This window comes from the organism of the source record quoted next, unplaced genomic scaffold (assembly GCF_019419815.1).
Source record: "Pyrus x bretschneideri cultivar Hongxiangsu unplaced genomic scaffold, Pyrus_bretschneideri_v1 Contig14, whole genome shotgun sequence".
NCBI lineage: Eukaryota > Viridiplantae > Streptophyta > Magnoliopsida > Rosales > Rosaceae > Pyrus > Pyrus x bretschneideri.
Window position 1 is genome coordinate 4,355,774 of NW_025999435.1, and position 12,197 is coordinate 4,367,970.

Consider the following 12,197-nt stretch of genomic DNA (forward strand, 5'->3'; position numbering starts at 1 on the left):
CAATTTTAACTCAATTGTAGCAATGGTCCCTCCAACATAACTCGTTTTGACAAAATTTTGACGAAGTTGATGAAAAGGGCCATAGCTACACGTTTTAATGAGTTAAGGTATTCCAATTGTAGCAATGATCCTTCCAATATAACTCATTTTGACAAAATTTTGATGAAGTTGATGAAAATGATCATAGCTACACATTTTGATGTTACGGGACCAATGATTATGGATTTTTGGTTGAGTGACCATTGCTCTAATTTGATTAAAATTGAGGGACATGACTATAATTTACTCTAATTTTATTGGGTAGTTTTGTTTTTAAGATTCAAGAAAGCCGTCTTCATTGTTGACCGAACCTGACTCCATCTTTACGTCCCAATCACAAGGAAAGATTCAACCTTCAAACCAACCACAAACGACGACTCAGATCACCACCAGCACGAGCATCTGCATCTCCCCACCTACGATCCCCGCTCTCATGTGGCAAAGAGAGAACGGCGTCGTGTCAGGTCCGCAGAGAACGCCATCCACTTGATACCTGTCCTGCTAGTCCTCTGCGCCATCATCCTCTGGTTCTTTTCCAATCCAGGTACAATATACAATCTGCCCACTTTGCCATTTGGCCCCATATATTGGTGACATCCTGTCTGCGTTTTTTCCTTCATTTATTCTAGTGCCAGTGTACTCTAAATTAATCTAAACTACGAGAGAGTTAAACTCGTAGAACGGGAGCACACTGCTCTAGTCAACTTAGCTAAGCCGAGTATCGAGTTTTGCTTTCGAATGCCGTGACATCAAAGGGAAAAATTAGCTGATTAGAAAGGACATGGATTAACTCTTTCTTAGTTCTAGTCGAAGTTTACAACTTTAGAATGGCCAAATGCCTTTGCTTGAACTGATTGTTTGGGTCCAAAAATTAATCTCTGCCTTTGCAATTTGAGAGAGTTAGAAACTGCAGTTTTGGATTGATTGAAGCTAATTCGATTCCTTGGATCATATGATGTTTCTTGATGCATAATTTTGAACTTTCCCAAAAAGCGGAACAACTTGTGAAGGCTTCTTGTGTTGGTCATATCTTTGAAATATTAGTTCAAGGCTTGTCTTTGGGTAACACTTTTTGTTATCTTTTCGCTTTGGTTGCATCGCCGCTTCTATTGCGAGTGAAGTGAACCGAACATTTGCGTAGATATCCTAGTGATTTTTATTTTTGTTGTCCAGAACGAAATATACCAAGATTGATGAGAAGATCGTTTGGAGGAGCAGCTTTCCGTTAAACATGGAGGAGTTGAAGCTAAAGAAACGGTTTATGAATCACTTTCGGGGCCTCTCTTATTCAAGAAAAAGCTCTTCTCAGCAATTTAATGTGTATGTGAGATAACACGGGCATCGTTCGCTTTGGTTAGATGCCTTGATTGAAACATACATAAGTATATCAGAAAGGTGTTCATAAGCAGTATAATGTCATGTACAATTAGTATTGTGAGATCCTGTCAAAAAAAAAAAAATTTCTCACTCATGCTTGACTGATTTTGAACTTATTCCGGAGTTTGTAGAGGCTCACAGTCGAAATTCGTATGCTCCAACAATGGTCCTAACCTAAGAAGTTGGGGAAGATGACATTGTTTCGAAACACACAACAGGGTCATCCCACTGCAAGAGTGACCCTACAGGATTTGCGCAGTGCAGCCAGCGGAAAGATGCGAAGCCATCTATCGCTTCATTCGAGCTGAGAGCGGCTTCTATGTATGCTGGTCCTGACTTGATTGCACCCGCAAGCTTTCTTGCCAGAACTACTGCATCTTCCAAAGCACAAGCACCTTGGCCCAGATTCGGAGTTATTGGATGCCATGCATCTCCCACCAGCACAATTCTTCCTGCTGAAGCCAGGGGGCTGATGCTGTGCCACAGCCACGGTTTACATCTTTGGTCCAAATGGCTGCCCATCGGGATAAGATGCAAGACCACGAAAAGCACAATGCCTTCAAACTTAGCCTCAGGGAATCCCATCCACTTAGCCGTAGGAGATCGGCGGAAGATATTGAAAAATATTTGTGATTTCAGTTTCACCCTTCATCAATCTGCTATGCAAAAAGCGATATATAACCTGGAAAAGACGTTTAAAACATTGTAAAAAGTGGCTATCATATCTGAAAACACTTTTAGTCGTTCTAAAGCATTATCGGATGTGCAAGTTTACTAGGAAATTGAGGGAATGGATTAAGGAAACCTTTTGAGATTTTTGATGTCGTCTGATTCTGATTAAATTAGACTACTGACACTGTAAGTGGGTTGAATGTGACATCCTACAATGCACGGAGCCACTCGAATGTATCAACGTTATATTAACATATGTTGACGTATTGGTACCTAATATGAATCAAAATAATCTACCAGATATCGATGACATATAGCAACATCCACTAAATATGGACACTTCCACCGATGCTGACGACGACGAACAAGTTCTGGAAGTTCAAATTCTTCGCATTTCCTTCGATTTTTAAGAAAGAAAAAAAAAGCATCGTGATCTCTGGTGAAGTATTTGATTCTGAAAGTTATCATTGAATTTTTGTGTTCTGGAGTAATGCGCTCGTTGGATTTGCGTGTATCTCACACAAAATCAAAGAGATTAATACATGAAGTTTGAGGAAGATATTAATGTCGACTTGCAACGAAATCTCCAAATATTAGATGACTGAAGAGGACAACAAATCATAATGTTTTCAGAATTGGAAAAAAAAAAAAAAAAAAAATGATCTGTGGAGAGAACCCACCACTAAGGTAGTATGAATCGGCCAATTTTCAAGTACGAAGGAAGTGAGGTCAAGTTATTAAGTATCAAGGGATTGATAAAAATGCTCTTCATGAACGTTGAGATTGGCAAAAGATTTTTCTCAGAATTTGCAAATCCATCTCACATTTAATAATACTCACATGCCGTACCTTGCTTCCGCAATTAATGGTGAACACGGCTATGCTTATGACCAACAAACACCTATATTATCCTTAACTTACTTCTTAACACTTATACAATATAACATGTGTAATGTTTTATCATAAAACGCCTTGTTGTTGCATATGGAACGATTCATCATAAGTTGACTTGAAATTATGATCTTTCATTTGCTTTTGGTAATAAACAGGGAATTATACCAAACGAGGTGAGTCCTAGTGATCCCCATCATCTCATCAAATACACGACTCCCCGTCCATTCAGGTGAAACCGTGAAAGTATGATCTTTCCTTCTAATGTAGGCGCAAGAATGACCGTTGGACTTAGACGCTATGAAATGTAGGTGCTGGGAACGACCGTCGGACATAGAGGTAAGAAAAAGTAAATTAATTAATCGTAATCCAAGTAGATGGGTATGATTATTTGAATTCTATATACATTGGGATGTGCCCTTGGCCCCTTGGTGTTGTATATAGTATTTTACAAGTAAGAATACCCGCACTTCGCTGCGGGTTTTACAAACGTTAAAGTTGATAAATGATTAGCTGGAAACATTGAGAATAGTTTTGTTCATTACTTAAATAGTAGAATATGTACATGGCATATTTGTATCTACTCCACAGTAAGAACCTATGTACAACCAAAAATGCCTATACTCAATTTCACGGTTGAGTTTAAAATCCTAACACAGCAGTAGCAAAAAAAATGGACTGAAAACAAAAAGGGTAAAGTACAAAAAACTACCTTAACTATGGGTTGAACGACACTTTCATACCTCATCTTTTAAAATTGACAATGTCACACCTCATCTTACGAGTTTGTGACAATGTCATACCTTCCGTCAGTTTGTCTGTTATCTATTCTGTTAAGTAGTGACGTGGCTTAAAAAATTAATAAAATATTAAAAACTAGGGTAAAGTACAAAAAACTACCTCAACTATGGGTCAAACGAAACTTTCATACCTCATCTTTTAAAATTGACAATGTCATACATTCCGTCAGTTTATCTGTCATCTATTCCGTTAAGTAGTGACATGGCTTAAAAAAATTAATAAAATATTAAAAAATTAATTAAATATTAAAAACTAAAATTATAAAATCATTTAACAATTTTTTTTACATGGGGACCCACCCCTTATCCCCTTCACCTTTCTTCCCTTCTCCCATTTTTCCCCACCCCAAACCCAGATCCCATCCCCACCCTGCTCCCGTCTTCCCCTAACCCACCCCTCAAACTCATCACCCTCAACCTTCTTCCCCACCTGTCTCCCCCGAACTCATCACCCTCACCCTTCTTCCCCATTTCAGTCCCCAATTTTTAATTTACTCAAACAAATCAAATCCCAGTTGGAATTTCGCAAATTGGGTGTGCTCTGTTGCTACCCATTTGACACCTCTGCCTTGTGCATCCATCATTTTCTTTCTCCCCTGTTCAAATCCCAATTGGAATTTCGCAAGCTGGGTGTGCGTCGTGACGGCGTGCTCATGCGTCCATGGATTGTTGCATCGCAGTGGAAGAATTAGAGCGAGAAAGGTGCCGGACTCGCTGATCAAGGCGCGATTATCAACCCAATTCTTCGCTAAAAGCCTGAGCTTGGCCGCTGCAGATTGCTTCACGACAAACGACGACGATTGAAGGCCGTCGACTCAGATCTTGATCGTCGGCTGAAGATCTTCCGACGAAATGCTCTCAATGATCTCGGTTGAGAAGTTCTCCCTCTGCAAAAGCCCCTAGCATGGTTCCAGTTCTGGCACAGCCTCAGATAATTTAGTGGTCAGTGCGTTTTTCGGCTACGGCAAACTTGCGAGCCGTTTTAATTATCCTGATATGTTGTTGCTGCAGGCGGAGAAATCATTGAAGGCTTGGGATAGCTAGAGGTAATCCTCGTCGGAAGTCACAGACTTACTAGCAGAGCTATGGGTGCGGAAGGCAAGCTCACCGAGGCGCATGTCGACGACCAAATCGGTCAGGTTCTCAGAGACGAAAAGCTCTTGGTATGGGTGCAGAGGACGAGGTTTGTGAAGTTTAGGGCTTGGAGCTTGCAGACAATGGTAGAGCCAACGAGGTTGCTGTTGCAACGTGAAAGGGAGAAAGGGGAGAGATAGAGGGGAGGGATGGTGGTTCTAGGCACTGGCGAGGGAGAGCGAAGTAGGGAAGGGATCTGGGTTTAGGGTGGGGGAAAACGGGAGGAGGGAAGAAAGGTAAGGGGGATAAGGGGTGGGTCCCCATGTAAAAAAAATTGTTAAATGATTTTATAATTTTAGTTTTTAATATTTAATTAATTTTTTAATATTTAATTAATTTTTTTAAGCCTCGTCACTACTTAACGAAATAGATGACAGACAAACTGACGGAAGGTATGATATTGTCACAAATTCGTAAGATAAGGTATGACATTGTTAATTTTAAAAGATGAGGTATGAAAGTGTCGTTCAACCCATAGTTGAGGTAGTTTTTTGTACTTTACCCAAAAAAATTGTTAAATGATTTAATAATTTTAGTTTTTAATATTTAATTAATTTTTTAATATTTTATTAATTTTTTTAAGCCACGTCACTACTTAACGGAATAGATGACAGACAAACTGACGGAATGTATGATATTGTCACAAATTCGTAAGATGAGGTATGACATTGTCAATTTTAAAAGATAAGGTATGAAAGTGTCGTTCGACCCATAGTTGAGGTAATTTTTTGTACTTTACCCAAACAAAATTAACGGCCAAAAAAGTGTCGGCATTCCCCAGTAATTAGACTTGAAATTATAGGAAGACGAATAAAATTGGAAATGAAATTACTTCAAAAGATTAGACAATCCGCAAATTGCTACCACTCGATAATTTTGCAGAAGATACAATTCTGTTTTATTTCCCTACAACAACAGCAAGTACAATTCTGTGTCAGTTATCTACACTAACCCAAACCCAAACCCACTTCTTCAATTCCTTCTTATTTGTTTATCCTAAACAAAAGGAACCTTATGATATTTAAACCTTAATTATCAATTATATAAAGTACTTCGGAAATACATAAACAACAAAATTCCACTAACGAACTAAACAAATGGCTCTTCAATACATTGTTACATAATCACAACTTACCTTCCAAATTGGACAAAATGCAATAAGCAAGAATTGCAATATTCTGAGACTTCTTCGGGTAAAGCACACACCTAATTCAGAAAATTTCCAATAAAATTGGACAATGCAATAAGCAATAATTGAATATCAATACTTACCTTCCAAAAGCGCTTCACAGACTTCATCAATGGTAACATTAAGCCCCCTCAACAAAATTGACAAAAAAGAAAGAAAAAAAAAGATTGTTAATGTAAATCTTGACATTTAGTAAAGATGAACGAAGGGAAATGTAGTTATTGAGGAGGGAGCAATGTTCTTAATTGCTAAAAAAAATTGAATACTTTCTCCAAATGTGTTTAATAAGATACGTTAAAAACAAACATATATTAATCTATGAATATAAGTGTACCATCAGTGAAAATAAATTTTCAATTGCTCATGAATAATTAAAACCGACATACGTTAAGAGCAACATACGAGAAGTAAGTAGACTAATTGAATTGCTCATCTCCCCAGTAACTCTGCTACCACAATTCTCAGCATGCAAGCATGAATAAAGGCTGACATAAATATACACCTTCTGCTGTAGCATCCTACATCGTCCAGCGGAGTGAATCCTGTAAGCCTTATATATATATTCCATCTTTACCTAGCATGAAGCCTTTTCAGAGCTCACTGGCTTCGGGTTCTGTATGAACTCCGAAGTTAAGCGAGTTCATGCTAGAGCAATCTCAAGATTGGTAATCCCCTGGGAAGTTCTCGTGTGAGTTCTCAGATGGGGCCCAAAGCGGACAATATAGTGCTACGGTGGAGTCGAGCCCAGGATATGGTGGGGGCCCGGGCCAGGATGTGACAATTTGGTATTAGAGCCAATCCCTGGTCAGAAGTGTGCCGACGAGGACGTTTGACCCCTAAGGGGGTGGATTGTAACATCCCACATCGCCCAAGGGAGTGGATCCTGTAAGCCTTATATGTATATTCCCATCTCTACCTAGCATGAGTCTTTGTCTATTTTAATTATGCATTATTAGTTGCATATATTTGTGTTTGGTGCTGCGGACGTACAAGTAAGTGCCAGGTAAGTTATAGTTTATGGTTGTGAATTAGTGGTTATGTGAGATGCATAGAGAGCTCATAAACCTGCACCCCGGTGTTAGTGCTCCTGCCCAGAGTAGGGCACAGTCCTTCACGTGATGTTCACCTCCCGCACCACACGCTCATCTTGGATCCAAGTTAGGTGCACAATCCTATCGTACATACCACTTTAGGTGGTTCTGACTCGTAGGTGACCCGTGATTATTTGCACAGTCTTCCACGTGATTGTAGTACTTGAGTGTACTTATTTACACCCGGTCCTATCGTACATACCACTTTAGGTGGTTCCGACTTGTGTGCAGGTGTAGTGATTAAGTTGTGGATTTGAGCTCTAGATTCAGTCGTATAGGTTACGTTAGGTGACTCTGACTGACATATATTCTGCATTGATTGATATTACCTGGGTTACTTACACCATATGCTGAGTTAGTTGACATGGCTTACAGACATATATATTTGTGAATGTTGCTACTCGGAGCATGGTTGTGATATATTTATATATTCTATTTTCTGGGAAATTATACGGTTTTACGGAGAGGGTTAGAACTTTTGAGATTGAAATGATTTTGAAAAGCTTTGTTTTTGCCCACTCACACTTTCTGTTTTGCGCCCTTTAGGTTCTAGTTAGAAATGCTTTGGTGGTTCACGAGGACTTGACGGTGGTTCTGACAGAACATCACAAATGTAGGATCACCTTTGGGTGTTGTGTAATTAGTATTCGTTCTTCTGAACTGCACTTAGGTTTTTTGTGCTCTGATTTTGTTTATCACACTTAGTCTCACACTAGTGTGTTACTTTAACTAGCTTATTTAGTAGTTTGATTTTTATTTATTCGTACTTTTATTATTATTATTATTGCTTCCGCACTGTGCACATGGCTACGTCACCCTCACGTGACGGCCAGCACGCCTTGATTTCGGTCGGGGTGTGTCACACGACTTAGACATTTTAAATGTATTTATATGCGTCAATTGCTTCAATATTTTTTTATTTCGTTATTTTCTTTTTTTCATCACCGGTGCTATGCGCTTTTTAAGATGTTTTGAACACAACATTCATGATTTTTCTTTTTTTTTTTCTTCCCCATCACGTGGGTACCATCAACTTTGTCATTTGTTTATTCTTTTCTCTCTTCCTTTTCATTTTTTTATTCTCTTCTCTCTCCCCATTTATATTTATATTATATTTTATGATGATCAAATTACCAACTTACCCTTGCATGATTTGATATATTATTTTGGGCAGGTTTTGAATTTTTTTGGCTGAGGGGCAGTTTGGTCCAATTTTTTTATTGAAGCCGGTGACACTAAATTGAGCCTATGGCTTTATATATAGATGCATTTGTTTTTCATAAAAAAATGAAAAAGATAATACTTGTGTTTCCCAGGAGAATGAACACATCACACTCTTTCCGAATAACGTATCTATGTTGTATAATTTTTTTTATAATTGAAACCGTTCATATTCTTAATTTTTATTGGAAGATTATCCTTCCGCTGAAAGAAGAATAAACAAAACTTGAATATTCCTTCATAAGCCTCCAATGGGAAAATAAAAAGGTTTAATACTACTCATGCCAATTACACAAGAAAAATGTTTTCCTACTCAAAGATATGTAGGGATTCCTACTCAAAATTTCTTAAACTAACTTTTCGTTAGTTTTCCTTTAAAACTAAGGTCGTTTAGTTATCAAACTGCTTAAAAACAAATGAACGGTATTGGTAAAAGCATTATGAACGGTCTATATATCTACTTCAATATATTAACTAAACGACCTTTGTTTTAATTTATTTTTTACAGAGAAGATCATCACTAGTGTGATTCATAATATGAACGGTTCTGATTATAAACACAAAGCTCTATGATTAAAACACTAAGAGTTTTGAGTACAAATTTCTACTCATCTTTAAGTAGCAAATATTGTTTATTACAGAAACGGAAACCTAGCCAGTTCAGCAAACGGAAACGAAACGGAGATAAGGACAATGGGCTTTCTAACCCAATAGGCTAACCCAAAGAACTGGGAACCCAAAAAGATAATAGCAGAGATCCAATTACCTGAAATTGATATGGGTTTGTAGCAGAAACTAGGGTTATAGAGAGATATACATCATACTTGCATTCCAAACATGAGCAAACTTACAAGATCTAGATTTTTTTTTTTGGGATTTTTTTCTAATAAAATTAAAAATATACGGGCCTATGGTGATGGTATGAACAAAAAAAAAAAAAAAAAAAAACACAACTAAGTGACCAGCTCATATATGAGAAAAAGTAACTTGATTTGATTAATTTGAAGATTAATCTTCCAACCAAACAACAAGAAAGTCTTATTTCACTAAGTAGAATTAGCTGTATTAATCTCCTCACCATGGGAAATTTTTATCCAGCCACAAAGAAGGGAGATTAGATAACAGTGAAAGAAGAAAAACGCTAAGAGAAGGCATGCACAAATTAATGGCAACAGTTAATTATCAGTTTGGAAATTCAAATTTTTAAACATAAAACTTGATTGTAGCTGATGTGTCATGTCTTGCATCGTTGGATTTTTATTATTGTCAAGATGTAGCGAAATGCGAGTAAATGCAGAAAACCTAAATATAGAAATGAGGAGATCTAATAAAATACAATATACGACCAAAATATACATACACAACCAAGAATAAAAATACAAATGATAAACATCTACATAAACTTTTTCCAGATTTGTCTACTTAGACCATCTCCAAAGGAGATGTCAAATATGTTAAATAGGATTAAAAGACATTCAAGTGTTCTCCAATGGATATGCCATATATGATGTGGCATATGAAAATACTCAAGTAAATGGCGCATCAGGTCTTCAGCGATGAAGTAAGTACAGTTGATGAAGTCGTTGGCATAATGAGCGAATTCGAGTCTCAAATTAAAGGAAGAATGCATAAAAAGTAAAACTCACAAAACCTCGCTATGGTAAAACCCAAGGTGGGAGAAAAACCCATGGTTTAAGGAGAAAAGTGAGAAGTTGCATTAAGTCAAAACTACACATCTTTTGGACGCAAGTAAAAGAGTTCATATGGGTATGATCAGATTAGGATGGGTGCCTCGTTAAAACCTAGTTAGATAGTAAAAACCCAGTGCGAAAAATGCTCCTAATCGTAGGGAAAAAGAGTACATTAAGATCAAGTGAGTATACTTCTAGATACTCCCCCTGAGTTTGACATAACTTCAAAATGAGAACTACAGCATTGCATATGAATACTTAGGCATACCAATTCCTCGGACAAGCTTTTGGAAGGTTGACTTCGGCAGTGACGTCGTGTAGAAGTCAGCAAGGTTGTATGAGATCGGCTTGCATAACTTCAATCTTCTGATGCTTTGCTGATGTAGATGTAGACGCAATATGTCTTGACGTTGACTTCGTTGATGTAACATGGCTTGGTCAGGTTGATACATATGGCATAGTCTTCATGGATCGTCGTTGGGACTCAACGATGGATGAAAAATAGCAAGTACTTCAAATATGCTCAACAAGAACTCTTAACCATGTCTCACTTGTGGCGTAGTGAAGTAAGGTGAATCTTGGAACGATTCAAAGATTTCGCAACTAAGGTCATATCGTGAACCTCCAAGATATTGCGATAACCCTAACGGTAAAGACATAACCATTTAGAGATTTTGCCTTGTGCTGGTTTGATAAGTAACCAACGTCAGCATAATAAACAAGGCAAACATCATTTTAAGGATCAGGGCGGTTGGATCTGCTCGAGATACATTGGGATTTGCCTTCGTAGTACCTTCAGGGTACGTCTTTAATACCAATTCAATGGATGCGTATAGGCGCGGTGCTGCATCTTTACCAAGATCAACAGCGAAGGAGATGTCCTGTCTAAATACAATGAGCTAAGTACAACGAAGCGCAAAGTTGAACTTAGATATGGAATTTCGGATTCCATAACCTTTTCAAGGTTCTCATTTGCATATAACGTATGGACGATCAAAGGTATACTCAAAAGTAACACATTCGGGGTGTAGTTCAACTAGTAGACGAAAATACCGTTAGAACAATGCTTCAACTTTAGGACAAGGCATAAATGAGTTTTCCTAAGATCCTTCATCTCAAATTCCATCTTTAGGTTCGAGGCAGTTTTCTCAAGCTTGTGTGGAGTCTTAGTGAGATTCGTGTCAATGACATAAACTGTAACTCTAGCAATTCGAAATAAGACTTCATAGTTTAACATGCAAGGGCATAATTCACATCCCTAACTGATCAAATAATCACTTAAACAGGTATACCACATTCGTTAGATTATAAGTGAACACCTTAAACAAGTTAAGAGGGTGTTCCGTGGTTTAGGAACTATTTGAACCAGTCCATGTAAATCTTCGGGAACTTACAATTAAATCTCTATATCTATATCCCAATGGAGAAAACACTAACCACATTTCATAATGCTACTATCAATTACATGACGCTTAAGAGAAACCTTGAGCTGTAAGGCGTGCATCATATTGCACTATTTCATTCATCTCGTAACGCTTCCTTTCCCACTTGTAACATAATAGGGTTACCTGGACAATGTAGGAACGACAGGTCCAATGCACACTTTGGTAAGGAATTTGATCTGGATTGTAATTTCGACTGTCCAATCAGTTTTACGTTGTCACTTAATCAACGGAACACAGTTCGATATTGTCGCTCTTCATTTATGTCGGTAGCTACCATATAAGTGAAAACATCATCGATGGTAATCTCATTTCAATTCCATTTTAGCTCATCCAAACTAGTATACTGGACTAAGAACTTCAAGTCTCGGGAGTAATCCGGATTAATCTAATGAGATGGAAATGATTTGAGGCAATGATCAAGTTTAGATTCATTGTTGTGCCGTGTCTTCCTCTTCTAGGGAAGTGAATCCTACGAACCAAATGATCTGTCATGCTCCAAGCCAAGACAGATTGATTAGCTATTCGCCGATGTATCAGACCATCCAACAAGGGCGTCTAAACCGTTCAACAGGGACGACACACCCTTCAGGGATGTTGACTCGATGTCTGTTAAGTACAGTCTATCCTTGCAGGCATGTTTGCAGCTG

General features: G+C 38.0%; 1 long non-coding RNA gene across 1 annotated transcript; it reads left to right on the forward strand.

Moving 5' to 3' along the window:
- The first annotated feature begins 392 nt into the window (after positions 1–392).
- LOC103957688 lies at positions 393–2,234 on the forward strand. Its single transcript, XR_007256670.1, has 2 exons — positions 393–583; positions 1,213–2,234. It is a non-coding gene; the product is annotated as an uncharacterized LOC103957688 (long non-coding RNA).
- The last annotated feature ends 9,963 nt before the right edge of the window (positions 2,235–12,197 follow it).